Genomic DNA, 11909 nt, shown 5'->3' with positions numbered 1-11909 from the left:
TTTGCCTGTTTAATTGTAGTTTCATGACTCACGTTTTTTAACGCAGCCTGGATTCAGTGATCAGTTCGTTTTGATCCTCTGAGGAGGATTGGGTTTTCTGTCGTCTGGCGTCAGCCAATCAGAGCCCAGATTAGACCTGTTGTTTTATCTCAGGAAGTTAGCTCCGCCCATAGCCACGCCCCTCTACTTTAGTTTGACAGATAAATTCAAAGCGACGCTGCAGGAACACATTTAATTATCCATATCGGCTCTTTTCAGTTTGCATTTTAATGATCTGATGACATATTTAAGAAATTAACGGTCTACATAAGATATTAAACATTTCTTTATTTCATGTAATAATTTAAGGAAGACCTTTGTCCCTTTCGGCACTCCGTAGCAGAGCCCCAAATGTTTGTTCATCTTCTCTGGATTCAACCGAGTCCAGCTGATTCACTCAACACTTGGGAAGTCTGCCCAGTTCTCCCAGTTCACCCAGTTCACTCAGTTCTCCCAGCTGCCTGACAGACACACTGCGCCGGTTTGTCCAGCAGGTGGCAGTAAACGGCTTCACCAGAACTTCAACATTTGACAATTCAAGGAGAATAAAGACACAACAAGCGTGATTCAGGAGTACCGGCTGGGTTCTGGTTCTGGTTCTGGTTGTGTTGAAGGGACAGTATTCTGTGTTTTCCATTCACATATTTCCATTTTACAGTCCAGTTATTTTGTCACATTCAGTTGTTATAAAATACTGAATATATCAAATATGACTAATAAATTTCAGTTCCTGATTCAACATCTTGAAATTGGGTCTCTGTCTCTTTAAGAAGCTTCTGCTCTTCCTGAAGCTCCACCTCCAGGAAGTCATCTCAACATGGCTCCTCTATTAACCCTTTAGCGTTTCTACCAGCGTCACTCTGAGCAGCAGCTCCTATAAGGAGCTCAGCTGCTGTTTGCTAATTGCTGCTGGCTAGTCTGAAGGAGCTCAGTGGGGGAGGAGCTGCGCCTCGGAGGCGGGGCTAGGCCCACCCAGGCGTTTTGCCTGAAAGAATGAAGGCAACACTCCTGGGAAAAACATTTCCCTGTGGTTCCCAAAGATTTTCTCCTGGGCCCCCATGGATTATAATAAAATTCCCTCTAAAATCTAAAATTTTAGTTCTATACTGTAGCAGAGCATTATTTGCTGTCAGTGTTACTTCAAACATATTTTTTTTATTTATTTGTAACAATATTCAACTTTGCTATCATCAATGCATTTTAAAAAAGCTTCTGTGCAAAATGGGGTTAAAACATGAAAACTCCCTGAGAGTTTTTTTTTTCTTTCATCGCCCCCTGCAATGGCACTGCGCCCCCTAGAGGCAGCGCCCCACACTTTGGGAACCACTGCATTAAAACATGATGGAATGATTTTAAAACATCGATTTTACATGATACTGGCCCTTTAAATTGTAACTCATCTAGAGCCTGGAGGGCCACAGAAGCGGCCGAGGTGAGCCGGGTTCGGCCCGCGGGCCTTCACTTTGACACGGTTCTATGGCTGCTGAAAGTTTCACTGAATAATAACAGGGTTGAATCTGTTGTGTGTTTTTAGAGTTAAAATCTGATTCAAAGTATTTTAGAAATGGAGTGTCTTCTAGTCTGAGGTTTAATGTTGACCTTTGACCCAGTTGACCTCGTAGGCACACTAATGATCAGACTTCCAGCCTTTCGACCTTCTAGGAGGTTTTACTGGCTGTGAACTGAACTTTATTTCCTCTTTTAAAAGTTCAGATGGAAACATTTTGGTTTAAAGGTTTCATGGGAACCTGGAAGTGGACCAGCAGAGTTAATATTAATCCTCAGATCTGACCGAAAGTCCAACATTTAAACATGTCAGTTTCTGACCCGATGACCGACCCGACAGGCGATTCGCTGCCGTCTCCGATCCAGCTGCTTCTGCTCCGTGTCTGCAGGGAGAAACATGAACTCTGTCACTTCAGAGTCAGAGGCGTCCAAGGAAAACGTCACTTCGACCTTCCAGCATTTCCTGCTGAAATGTGAGGTTTCTCTGCTGAGGTCTCGTTGTTTCCCTAAAAGGAAGTGGAAGCCGCTCTCTGCTCAAACAGCTTTTATTCTTCTGAGAGGAAAGACAGCGCATCGATAACTGCAGCCGTAAATCACTGCAGCCTGAGACCCACGGCTCCATGAGACCCAAACGCAACCTGCTGAAATTCAGACCAAACTCCTGAAAAGACGAGTTTCTGTTCTTCTTGTTTCCTGCAGTTTCTTCATCCCACACAGAAGACTGCAGGATCATGGACCTGAAACTGGCAACTGTTTATGTTTTATGTGACGCTGTCTTTTGTTTTTGTGTCTATGATGGCTGCTGCAGATTCATTTCACTTCAGCACAATAATAAAAACGGACTTGGAGAACCTTGAGAAACCCAGACTTCATTTAAAACCCCTTTGACAGGAAAACGCCCTGAACTCCATAAACCCGGACGCCTCCGTCGACCTCAGCACTAACACTCCGCTCTCCTCTCCACAGAGAGCAGCTCCGTCAAAAAATAACAGCAATACTTCAGGTTATCTACCTAAATATTTAGCCTGCTAACTTAACATTTAGTGAGTAAGCTAAATATTTAGTTTGAGGTCGAATATTTAGCTTTATGAGCTAAATATTTAGCTACAGACACAGAAGCTCGATAATTAGCTTGATAGCTAAATATGTAGTCCACAAACTATATATATTAACTAAAAAAGTCCATTTTAACTAAAGTAAATCCAGGTGGACAAGTTCAGAATTTGTTTCTGTTTGTTCTCCTTGTAGGTCTGAAAGTTTCCCTCCTTATTGAACCTTCAGAATATATTTTTCGTGTGGATTTCTGCGCCTCCCACTTCATGACAGATTCATGAGTTTTAACAATAATAAAGTAAAAAGGCTTCAGATTCCTCCCTCTGAGTTTAATAAGCTTATTCCTTTAATGTTTCATATAATCTCTGAAACAAATGAAGTGTTTTTTTCTAACTATAAAATAGATCTTTCTCTGTTTTGGATTATTAGAGAATATAGTTTCCAGATTCCTGTCTCTTCCATCATGACTTCATAAATGTGTATTAAAAATGTGATCAGATCCAGGTTTCTGTGGTCAGACATCATTCTCACATGAAAACATCTAATCTAAATGTTATCTTCATATTTCCAGATAAACAACAAAAGTCTCTGATTTAATCTTTGCAGCATCAGAACAGAAACAACCTCAGAACAAAGGAGCCTGGATTTAAAGGGACTCAGTGTTTCACCACTTTTTCAGTTTTCTGGGAGTTTGTTCCAGATCTGTGGTGCATAGACGCTGAATGCTGCTTCTCCATGTTTGGCTCTGGTTCTCAATGCAGAACAGAACCAGAACCAGGACACTACAAATGTTTGTCTTTATTCTGCCAATGTCCCAAAAAATACAATACCACAGTTAAATAAGAAATTACGTTCAAATCACACGTGAATACGCTTGTTCACGCGGTAAGTCTGTCCAAAAAAAAGAAAAAAGAAACAAAAACATCCATCAACCTCCTGCTACTTCCGGTCGATTCTTCTTCTGTTGAGCACGTGACTCGTGTTTCCGCACGGCTGAAAAACCTCCTCACCCGGCGTACATACTTTTATCAAAACACGTGAGTCATTACGCTAATTTATTTTCATAATTTCAATTTGCTCAACTCTATGGTTAACAGAAACGCAGGTGCTGCTGCGGTAAAAATGCGACTGACGATAAACACCTGGACGTTTCTTTAGAAATGTCCAGGATTTCAACATTGCTTGTGTTATTTTTTGCAGTTTAAATATGATTTTTCAGGACTACTTTGGGAATATTTGGAAGGTGATATTTTCCTCCCAAAATCTCTATATATAGAAGAAAAATGATAGTTTTGTTCCTACCACATGGACATGAATACTAGAGACGCCTGCGTTACGTCGCCGCCATCTTGAAACGCGGCAGTAGCGGTCGGTCCACAATTCATGTGCTGCAGTTTGTTTCAGCTGTTTTACAGTACAAACTGGACCCATTAGCTAAGAATGCTAAGATTTTCAGTTAAGAATGAAAGAAAATAACAACGCAATTTCACTAGCAGAATTTTGTGACTATATTTTCTATGTAACTAACTTGGCCTAAAGTAACGTCTCTGGTTTGAATTTTCTAGGCTAAGCTAGCTTGTTTCATACTGTAGGTTTTCTAATGCGAGAGAGCTAATGCTAATGAGAAACGGCTCATTAAAGACCGCAGGATCACAGCGGAGTGTTTTCATCCCGTCTGATGTTTCCCAGCTCAGCTTGTCCATGTTGGGCAAACCCTGACCCTAAACCTGACCCTAAGCCTGACCCTGAACTTGACCATGACCCTAAACCTGACCCTGACCCTAAACCTGACCCTGACCCTAAACCTGACCCTGACCCTTTAACTGTAAAGATGCTACAAGCTGAAGCCTCGACCAGCTGGAAATGTTGATCTGAATATGAAGGAATCAGGGATACATTTTTTATTCTTAGATCTTTTGTCCTTGGCTTTAGCCTGTGTTTCCCAGGATGCCTCCCAGTCACTGGGCTGCTCCCAGTTTGACCAGCAGACCGAACCCTGCCTGTACCCAGTGTTCCCAGTATAAATAAATCTGTATTTTAATGTACACTTTTGTCTTTCACTTTCTAGTGACTATTTGTCCAAAACCAAAAGTAAAGAAACTTAAGACTTCAAGGTGATCAAAGCAAAAGTGAATTAAACTCAAATAGCCACTTGATGCACCGCAGGTCTCTGGCTAACCGCTCCAAACAGGGTCAAAGGTCAGAAATGCAGTTCTTTGTTGCAGGTAAAACATGCTACAAAATTCACAGGAGCCTTGTGGTTCGGCTACCTGATTGTCTGACCTGTGGGCTGAATGACTGGCTGTCAGAGTAACTGGTAACAAACCAGTTACCGTGTGACCTCCACCTGCATAAAGTCCCCATGGCACCCACATCCCAAACTGAAATTAATTACCAGCCAAAAAAAACTATTCTAAATCGAATTAAACAAAAATTCTAATTCTAAATTAACCAGAAAGTAAGTAAATACAAATAAATTGATAATCAAAATTCTAAGATTTAACTGAAAATAGAGAAATGGCTCCTACACACTGTTTGTGTATTTTCAAATTAAGTATCTCAGTCTGAATTATTAGGTTATTAACAGTATGTGTAATGAAATAAAAATAATTTAGTCAGATTTTTTTCACACAACGTTGACATATTACAGTGGAATAATATTTTCCTGACTCTAGATCAGTGGTTCTTAACCTGGGTTCGATCGATCCCTAGGGGTTCGGTGAGTCGGTCTCAGGGGTTCGGCGGAGCCTCCGCCACGGAGGTCAAGACACACCCGACTCATTATGTAAATTCGTGATGACCTGCCCGCTTGGCCATCACTTGCTGCAGATGATCACGTTACATTAATTGGCCAATCAGCGCTGCAGGGACTTTAGTGTGCTCAGTAGTCACCGTGTGACTGTCGTAGTTGTACGTTGTATGGTTTTTTTCTTAATATTTTAATCCATACTATGTCGAGCAAAAAAAGAAAGTGGTCGGACGAATATGTACAACATGGATTCACACGTATCACGGAACGTGATGGGAGTCAGCGTCCTATCTGCATGATTTGCAATGTCAAGTTGAGCAACTCTAGTCTCGCACCGGCAAAACTGAAGGAACACTTCTTGAAGCTGCATGGAGATGGGGAACACAAGAACACAACGCTCGCTGAATTCAAGGTGAAAAGAGCCAGGTTTGATGAAAGGGCCACTCTGCCTGCTCTTGGATTTGTACCCATGAACAAACCGATCCTCACCGCATCGTACGAAGTTGCTTACCTGATCGCAAAGCAGGGCAAGCCGCACACCATCGGTGAAACACTCATAAAACCAGTGGCGTTAAAGATGGCGAATCTGATAAACATATACCTATGTCTTGAATTTGGAAAAAAAATCATATTTGATTTATCACTAAAGAAGGGTTCGGTAATATTGTGCTAGGAAATTTAGAGAGGAGAGGTCATATTTCTTTATTTTATATAGCTTTACTAAGGCACGATGAGGAATCCACTGCAGATAAATTGGATGCATGGAGAGCTGACATCCGAGAGGAGATACAAGTAGCAGACTGGAATACTGCATGCGTAAAGGCCCAAAAACAATCAATTAATACAAGCATGAAACTCCTTCAGTACAAGTGGTTGATGAGAATTTACATAACTCCAGTCAAATTGAACCGCTGGGTGCCTAACATCCCAGATATCTGCTGTAAATGTTTGGTTGGAAGGGGTACTCTCTTTCACTGTGTATGGGAGTGTCCAAAGTTACAACAATATTAGAACTTGGTTACGCAAACTTTGTCAGAGATCGTTGGAGTGAATGTACCTGCTGAGGCCAAAATGTGTGTTTTGGGTATTTATTCAGAGAACTGTGTTTTTAATTCCAGACAGTTAAAATTGATTGACTTTGGACTCCTGCAGGCCAGGAGATTAATATCTCTATACTGGAAAAAAATGGATATACCATCAAATCACATGTGGGTGAAGGAGATGTCATCCTGTATGGCTCTGGAGCAACTCACTTATATTGTCAGAGGAAAAGGAGCGAAATTTGAAAAGACATGGTCACCGTTGACCGAGTTTCTGAAACGTTACAAAGGACATTAAGAGAACTGTGCAGAGATTGCTGGGTTGTTTTTTTTTTTCCTCATCGTTCATTATTGTTTATTTGTGTTTGTTTGCTTTGGGGACCAAGTTATTTAATGAGAATCTGTGTTAAGTGCATCACTGTCACTTGTTCTTTCTTTTATGTTATAAAATTCAATAAAAAATATTCTTCAAAAAAAAAAAAGAAGGGTTCGGTGAATGTGCATATGAAACTGGTGGGTCGGTACCTCAAACAAGGTTAAGAACCACTGATCCAGATTGTTCAAAGATAATAAGTTCAGTTTCTGATCAGCTGGAGAACGTTTTGGCTCTTCCACACATTTATCAGCGTCTGCACTGTAAAAAATGTTGGCAGCTGTGAAAATGACAGATGTGAAGTAATTAACCTGCTAAGAAAATCCCAGGTGAATTACAGTGATAATCTGTTAAATTTACAAACATTAATTTTGCAGAAAGGTTGTAAAAAGTTCAGCATAAAGTCACTAATATGTTTTGCATTTTCAGAAACTTAAAATTAATTTTTTTCCTATATTTGAATGTCAAATTCACAGAGTGACTATTCCAATATTTTTCAGGTTTTTTTCCACCATTTGTATTTTTTATTTGTTTATCGGTAGATTATAAATTCATTGACATTACATACATTTTGCAAAACTTACATAACTTCTCAGAATTTTTTAACTGATAAATTAGATTCTGTTCACATATTGTTGCTGTAAAAACAACATAAACATTTTTGTTTTCCACCTTATGATATTGTTCTGTTGTGATTTTACGTAGTTTTAATGTAAATTCCACGGTGGTTTTTTGCAGTGATCGGTCGCTGCGGCGCCCGGGGCTCCCAGCAGGGGGCGGAGCCTCCGGCCGGAGCTGTTTCCTCCCTGCATGGCTGTGGGACTGGGCGCCTGGGTTCTGGAGGAAGCGGACGCGGAGCGGCTCGTCTGTAAGTAACGCTGCATCTCTTTGTTCCCGACTCGCTGTAGGTCTGCACAACTCAACCTGAAGTTAGTGCATTAAAACCAAATATGCATCACTTTATCTGCAGATTGTTGCAGCTTTCTCTTCTTTTATAGCATGTAAAGGTTTTATTTTTATGCAGCTTAAGGAGAATCAAAGTTTTCTCTTGACTTTTGTAGATAAACCTGAGAAATGTTTGCAAATGTTGGAGTTTTTTACACAATTAACTTGCAGATTGATGCTGAGATTTTATCAAATCTGAAAAGTTTCATACATTATTATTATTATCATTATTATTATTATAATTTCCAAAGCAGCTCTGAATATTAGTCTGATTTTCCATCTTATTCCTCTGATCTGTTTATGTTCAGAAATATTCATAACTTCAGTTTCTGAGAGTTTCGTCTTTATTTTGCTGCTTCATGTTGGTTTGAAAGCCAGAAATTATTCACCGTGATGGCCGAGCGCCGGTGTGCCGCTCGGCTTTAATCTCTGATGTTTCTCTATAATCTGTTCTAACCCCCACCCCACCTACACCTGCCCCTCAAATGCCCCCCACCGCTCTTTTGCCCCCCAGCGGCGAGGCGAATGTTCTCTCTGATTTCCGTTCATTCAGTTTCATTCAGTGTCTGCGATGCATTCGGATGCCTGCAATATATATATATATATATATATATATATATATATATATATATATATATTTTTTTTTTTTTTTTTCTTAAAAGAAACAAGCAACACTCAGCCTGGTGGGGGGCTAGCAGAGCATGGCGGCTGCCAGGCTTATAAAACACCGGGGAAACCCTGTAGTGCTAGCAGCTACGTCACACAGATCAGCTGAGGAGTGATGAAGCATCTGGAGCTGACATATTGGTATCAGGGGCCCAGATGAGAACCGGTCCCGGGCCCCAAACAGCCGGGCCCGGGCCCTGAGGCAGAAGCTTCGCCTCAATAAGTCGCATTAAAACTTTCTGAGCTCCCAAGTCCTGCATTGTTTACATTTTTGCTGCCATTGTATGCAACTGTGTGTGTGTGTGTGTGTGTGTGTGTGTGTTGGGGTGTGTGTGTGTGTGTGCCTCCTGCAGACCTTGTTTGGTCAGAGTTTACGTTTCCAGCCTCTCATTAGCTCGGAGTCGGCGGCGCCAGGAACCAATCAGATTAGGATCAGCAGGATGAAGGTTCCTCCCTTCATCATCTTCAAATCTTTCTGCTCCAGTTTCCACTGCAAGAAAAAACCTGAAACTGTTCGGTAACTAAATCCATCAGAAAGTTTAGATCAGAGAAATGTTGGAGCGAAACGAGCAGAGGCGCTCCCAAAGGGGGGCGCAGGGGGCCCTGCGTAGTTATTTAAAATAATCTTTAATTTATCAGTTGGTTTATTTTGGTGGTTTCACACCGACTCTCCTCCTGGCCTGGACTCGGCCCCCTGATGAAGGTTTCCTGGGAGTGCCTGGTTCTGATGTCAGAACCGGACCGGACCGGACCTGGAGCGTTTCTCTTCAACACCTTGAATCTGTTTCTGTTGGTCTGGTCTGAACTCTTTCCTCTGTTAGGTGCGGCAGCAGAGGTCAGAGGTCACGCTCATGTTTATGGCTCCTCCAGACCTGATGAGTGTTTTCCTGTTTATGCTGCCAGGTCCCAGTTCTTCATGCTGCTTACTGGGCGCTCTGGTCCAGCTGCTCACATTCCAGTCTGAGAACGATTCAGAAAATCGAGCTGCACCTCGTGGATGGGTTGATCCCTCCAGCTTCAGTCTGGACCCAACGCGCCGGGCCGCTTCCTGAAGCAAAGCTCGCCTTTCTTCACCCGTTTCTTCACTCGACCTCACTGACCGCCATCTTGTTTCTGTGAAAAAGATTTTACACGTTTATCTGCGTCTGATCAACGATTCCTCTATTTATCTCTTTCTCTGCCTCGCTCTCGTTCCTTCTGTGTTTCCATCTTTCGTCACAGTTCATAAAGAAGCATCTGATCATTTCACAGGTGGATGAGAAAAAGAAAACTGGACAGTAAAATAGAAACATTATAATCCCTGATCTGCACCTGAAAGTGAATATTTCAGAAATCTCTGCTGTTAAACATTTCCGTGCGGTTCTGATCCGACGGTTTGGATCTCGTGTGTTCACTGCTGCTTTATGGTTTTGCAGGACGGTTCGAGGCTCCCGCTGTGCTGCTGAAGGGCTTTTGAGCCAGGCACTGAACCTGCACCAGGTACCGGTTTCATTCCCGTCACCTGCAGAGACAGCATGGCTGACGCTATCGATCAATGCTAACCACGCTAGCTCTTCCACTTGCTCGCCACCAGGGGGCGCCTCTGAGTCAGATGCGCTAACAACCGAAGCGCTAAAGATGGACCTTCAGAACCAACAGGAAAACTCAACTGCAGTACTGTTATTCAACCTGAAGAGAGCAGCACTGAGGCGGCTTCAGGCAAAATATTGCAAAATCAAATTTGAACAAAATGTTAAAATGTGCACAGAAACATTGTAATATCAGCTGCAGTATTTAACTTATATAAAACATATGATTTTTACATATTTGTTAATATTATTATTGTAATCTGTGGGGAAAATGAGCTCCTCTGCTTCTCCCAGTACTCCCAGTACTAACTACAAAAATTCACCAGTCATAAACAACCAATCAGAGCCAGGAGGAGGGTCTTAGTGCTGTCAATCACCCTCGTGCTCACTGCTCCGGCTACGAATGCTAATGCTAGTTGATCTGGAAGTTAGCGCCTCTTTGTATCAGGACTGTAAACCAACTGACCTCCATATTTAACCCGAACCTCCAGGTAGTGTGTGTGTGTGTGTACCCAGGTTTTTATATACTTATAGGAACCTATTTCTGTCTACAATGTGGGGTTATGGGGACCATTGATCCTTATGGGGACATTTTCTTGGTCCCCATGAGGGAAATGGTTTTTTTTGATGGAGGTTAAATATGTGATGGTTAGGATTAGAAAGTTTAGATCAGAGAAATGTTGGAGCGAAACGAGCAGAGGCGCTGCCAAAGGGGGGCGCAGGGGGCCCTGCGTAGGATAGGCTGTAGAAATTAATGGAAGTCATTGTGAAGTCCCCACAAGTGATGAAAATACAACTGTGTGTGTGTGTGTGTGTGTGTGTGTGGGTGTGTGTGTGTGTGCGCTCAGATCTGATGCGTTGAATCAAACATCACCTTCGGTTCCATGTGCTGCTTGGAGCACATGGAGATTCATCCAGAACAAACTTCCTTCCTGCTACAGCGTGCAAAGATCTCCTCTTCCTCCTCCTCTCCTCTCTTCCTCTTCCTCCTCCTCTCCTCTCTTCCTCTCCCTCTCCTCCTCCTCTCCTCTTCCTCTTTACCCAGTAGCTGCTCCATCACAACCGTCTCTCGGTTCTCAGACCAGTTAAAATATTTTTTCCGGGTTCCCGGTTGGTTCAGGTTCTGATCCGAAGCCTTAAACCTCCTGATGGTTCTGAACGGAGTGGTGGGAAGTTCTCACAGATCCAGATGTTCCAGCTGTCAGAAACAAGGAGCTGCTGCTGGTTTGGATTAGAACAGCTACTGCTTTGGACCGGAACGGAAGAGCCTCAGCTGCAGCATAGGGCAAGCTGTTTTATATTTAATAACACCTTGTTCATCCTGGAGCAGCTTCATGTTGTTAGCTCTGAAAACCGAAAGGCTCCTCTGTGGTCGGAAAAACCGTTTTATAAAGTCCGTCAAAAATGAATCACGATCATTTGGGTCAAAATTAAAAATGAAATTAAATATTTAGTTGAATATTAAGCTGGCAAACTAAGTATTTAAATTACAAACAAAATATCCAGCTTCCAAATTAGATATTTAATTTATCTAGCAAGCTAAATGCTAACAGGTTGAATATGAGTTTGACGAATGAAGTCATATTTTGCTCTTATTGCAGATTAAATTATCTAAATTACTTCCCTTAATTCTCGACAGTAACGTTCATAATTTATGGCTAATAAATTTGTAAACATCTTGCCGTACTGGTCCCGGTTCAGCAGAACCGGCGGAACCGGAGCGGTTCTGTTCAGATCTGTTTGTTCGTCAGGCAGATAGATCTTCGGTGCGATAACTCTCCCTGGTTCTGGTCCAACCAAGACCCACAGCATCATCAGAACCGGTTCTGTGGTCAAAGTGGACCGAGCCGAGCCGGCGTGGCAGCAGCACTCCTGCTTCCTTCAGAGATTATTTTTTATTCTTCTGACTCATTTTTCTTCTTCATGGGATGCAAATCCAAAACCCAACAGAACCAGAACCGACAGACTTT

At 42.2% G+C, this 11909-nt stretch overlaps 1 protein-coding gene and 1 long non-coding RNA gene across 5 annotated transcripts in view; both read left to right on the top strand.

The window, feature by feature from the left end:
- Window positions 1-1754: 1754 nt before the first annotated feature.
- On the top strand, window positions 1755-3329 carry LOC116716896 (uncharacterized). The gene is made up of 3 exons (XR_004338653.1): window positions 1755-1766; window positions 3097-3102; window positions 3235-3329. It is a non-coding gene; the product is annotated as an uncharacterized LOC116716896 (long non-coding RNA).
- Window positions 3330-7513: 4184 nt separating this feature from the next.
- Window positions 7514-11909, top strand: part of col6a4a (collagen, type VI, alpha 4a) — a 50543-nt gene continuing 46147 nt past the window's right edge. For 3 of the 4 annotated variants that reach the window (XM_032557803.1, XM_032557802.1, XM_032557798.1), the window contains exons 1-2: window positions 7563-7628; window positions 9787-9850. The gene's annotated coding sequence lies outside the window, so the exon portion shown is untranslated. Of the gene's footprint in view, window positions 7629-9786; window positions 9851-11909 lie in introns of all 4 variants that reach the window. The other variant, XM_032557801.1, reaches the window with a different exon arrangement.

This window comes from Xiphophorus hellerii, chromosome 3 (assembly GCF_003331165.1).
Source record: "Xiphophorus hellerii strain 12219 chromosome 3, Xiphophorus_hellerii-4.1, whole genome shotgun sequence".
In the NCBI taxonomy this organism is placed as follows: domain Eukaryota; kingdom Metazoa; phylum Chordata; class Actinopteri; order Cyprinodontiformes; family Poeciliidae; genus Xiphophorus; species Xiphophorus hellerii.
The sequence above is the reverse complement of the archived record's forward strand: the minus strand, read 5'-3'. Positions and strand labels throughout refer to the sequence as shown.